Source organism: Dermatophagoides pteronyssinus, unplaced genomic scaffold (assembly GCF_027571235.1).
Source record: "Dermatophagoides pteronyssinus isolate colony J.1.1.1.1 unplaced genomic scaffold, Derpt_VIB-CSIC_2022.12 sq0081, whole genome shotgun sequence".
NCBI lineage: Eukaryota > Metazoa > Arthropoda > Arachnida > Sarcoptiformes > Pyroglyphidae > Dermatophagoides > Dermatophagoides pteronyssinus.
The window spans coordinates 57,393-61,101 of NW_027461593.1; the positions used below are offsets into that span (position 1 = coordinate 57,393).

Genomic DNA, 3,709 nt, shown 5'->3' on the forward strand with positions numbered 1-3,709 from the left:
AAGCAAGCAACCAGAGAATCATGAATTTTGAAAAAATTCTGCAAAAATGTAATCAAAGAAAAAAATTTTTTTGAAAGATTGAAAACAATGGCAAAGGAGAAAAAATCTGTCCAAAACAGCCAAATTAGGTTGAAATAGCTTTTTTGCTTTGTTTCAATTTCAATTTCATTCATTGTGGTCAAAACACAATGGACGTTTCTTTCTTGTTTCACTTTGGTTTTGTTTTGGTTGAATTTTAAATTTGATTTTTTTTTGATTTTCAAATTTTAAAATTCAATAAAAATTTGATTCTTGACCAACCAACCGACCGATCGACCAAAATTTTTTTCAAGTTTGGTCGACCGAAAATAATATCTTTTGAAAAAGAAAGTAAAGAAAACCGAGCAACTTTCTTACTTTACCCGAAACAAAAACCAAAAACAAAATATGCTCGACGTCATCATCCTCATAAATGAATGAAACTTTTGTTTTGGAGTAACCAAAACCAGGAAAAAACCTAAATGAGCAAAATGGAAAGACAATATTCAAATCTAGTGACGACGATCTCTTTTTGTTTTTGTTTCAAACAAATTCATTTGCTGTTGATGATGATCTCAACCCCTTTGAAAACCAGAAAAGAAGACAAAAAAATGGATGCTAAAAGCTTCTTTCTCACACCATATTGTTTTGTTTTGTTATTTTGATTGAGAATATCTTTGTCACCATTATCCAGAACCGAGAAAAACAAACAAAGTCTTTTCTTCACTCTTTTTCCTTTTCTTTTCTTTTTTCAGTTTCTGTCTGCATCCATTTTGAACATCACTACACCACCATTAAATGAATGAAAAACTCTTCTTTGAATCGAATAGAAACGAATTAAGAAAAAATTCGTGCTTTGTTTCTCTTTGCGTGTAATGATAGCGACGACGACTACACTGAAAAAAAACCATTGCCCAAAATAGTCAAAAATCGAAGTGGTCGCACATTTTTAGTCAAAATTGAAGTTAGTCACACACATTTAGTCATTTTAATGGACAGTCGCAGTAAAATAGTCAAAAACACTAATAGTCACTCTGGATTAGTCAAAATTCTGATTAGTCGGCCTGCATTAGTCAAATTCTGAATTAGTCACATTTACGTTAGTCAAAATTCTGATTAGTCAACCTTCATTAGTCAACCTATTATATTAGTCGCTTTCTCGTTAGTCAAATTCAGATTAGCCGGACTGCATTAGTCAACCTATTATATTAGTCGCTTTCTCATTAGTCAAATTCAGATTAGCCGGACTGCATTAGTCAAATTCAGAATTAGCCGCTTTCACGTTAGTCAAAATTCAGATTAGTCGGCCTTCATTAGTCAACATATTATATTAGTCGAGGAATTTTGGTCAAATTTCAAATTAGCCGGGCTAGATTAGTCAACTTTAAAGATTAGTCGCATAAGGAATGGTCAACCGGTTATTAGTCATCGTGGAGCATGCTCACTTGATTATTTGACGGACTTGTAAAATTTTTGATTTTTTCCAATATTTATTTAACAATAGAAATTCACAGATATTTCCGTTTCAGGCCAATGAATTTGTACTAATTATTTATGGATATGATAGACTAGTGAATGTACCTATTAGGGTTAATATATTTTATGAAAATTCTTAGTTTTTTTTCAATAATAAAGATTAATAAAATTCAAAATTATTAACCTCATTTTGCAAATGATTAAGATAATCAAATTGCTAACCTAACATAAAGGGAATCCGTAAATAACAAACTCAAATTGCTAACCTAACATAAAGGGAATCCGCAAATAACAAACTCAAATTGCTAACCTAACATAAAGGGAATCCGTAAATAACAAACTCAAATTGCTAACCTAACATAAAGGGAATCCGTAAATAACAAACTCAAATTGCTAACCTAACATAAAGGGAATCCGCAAATAACAAACTCAAATTGCTAACCTAACATAAAGGGAATCCGTAAATAACAAACTCAAATTGCTAACCTAACATAAAGGGAATCCGCAAATAACAAACTCAAATTGCTAACCTAACATAAAGGGAATCCGTAAATAACAAATTGGTAAATTGGATTAGTAATTAATATTTGTTATAAACGGATTCTCTTCATTTGGTATTATCATTAGTAATGAAATTATGATTTAAAATTGCATAATTTAAATTCGATTATTAATGCCACTGTTTGGTTTTTTGATTTTTCCAACTTGACGCATCGAGCAAAAAGTTCGAAACACGCACGCCAACTCAAAACAGTGCTTTAGAAAAACTAAAGTTCGTTTTCAGTTTTTTTAACATGTGGTCATTGTTTTTCTCACATTTTGGCAATTGTTTTAATTATCGAATTTACAATGAATTGTTCCAAGAGGATATTCTAATGGCAAGTTCAGTTTTTTATAAATATAAAATGTTAATTCTCGTATCCAATTTATCTAAAATCAATAACATAAATTGCGGGATAAATCAATATGATTACCCCCATGTTGTGCTAAATCGTTCAAGTTTTTTTTCGAGATCATTTTTATGTTGGTGATTTGTCTCATTGTGCTATTCAAGAATAGTTGGACCATGTTTACCAAAGTGTGTGAGAATTTAATCAGGATAGGTCAGGTCAAGTTAGGAACATGGTTGAGTTATTTCCTATTGAATTAGCACAATGATGCATATTGCTGACATGAGAATGATCACTGATGTTGAACGATTCAAATTATTGATTTTGATACGAGTAATTTTTTAACTGGTTTCACCATAAATTAATTTTTCTATCATTTCACAGCAATGGTATCGGATTTACGAAACTGGAACCTTGATGATCAAGCCAAAATTCTTAAGAAATGAAAAATTATAAAAAGTTGGGCTGATATTGGTCATTGATGGTCAATATCATGAATTTTCAATGGTCATTGGAGATACTGATGTGAAATGGTGGATGGTTTCGCCAATTTTTGGTCATTTTTTTAAACCTATCGTTTAAACCAAATTATCGAAACATCCGTCTGTTTTTTAAATTTTCTGATAATCAATCAAAGAAAAATAAATTTAAGACTGGAGAAGTTTCAAAAAAATTTTTATTATAAAAACATGATCATCAAACAATCTTGGACAATGAATCGATTTCAAAGTGATAAATTCTCTAGTTCTTGCATAACCCTAGAAAGATACCAAAGTTAATTTGATAACACTTGGAATTGATCAAATCAAGAATGTTTCGAAGACCCAAAGGATTCAAACATATCTTTCTAAACATTTTGATATTTTGTTAAAATTTTTATCTTTAAAAAAATAAATTTTTATATAAAAAATTGTAAATCGTAAAATCGTAAAAATTTAAACAGTATTCTGTATTCTGGATTCTGGAGGATTCTGTATAAAAATTTCTATCCGTTCCGTTGACTAATCTAGCTCGACTAATCTTGCTGGGCTAATGAATCGTTGACTAATCTAGCCCGACTAACAAAAAACTTGACTAATCTTGCAGGACTAATGAATCGTTGACTAACCTAGCCCGACTAATAAAAAACCTGACTAATCTTGCTCGACTAACAAAAAGGCTGACTAATCTAGCTCGACTAACAATAAGGTTGACTAATTTTGATATGACTATTTACAATTTGACCATTTTTCATTTGACTAATTTTCAAGATTAGTCAATGCATTTTTATCTTCAGAAATATTATTAGTCAAAAAGCAAATTAGTCAAGCTAGATTAGTAAAAAA

At 30.3% G+C, this 3,709-nt stretch overlaps 1 long non-coding RNA gene across 1 annotated transcript; it reads left to right on the plus strand.

The window, feature by feature from the left end:
- The first annotated feature begins 898 nt into the window (after window positions 1-898).
- LOC142646162 (uncharacterized) lies at window positions 899-3,301 on the plus strand. The gene is made up of 2 exons (XR_012847145.1): window positions 899-2,372; window positions 2,769-3,301. It is a non-coding gene; the product is annotated as an uncharacterized LOC142646162 (long non-coding RNA).
- Window positions 3,302-3,709: the final 408 nt, after the last annotated feature.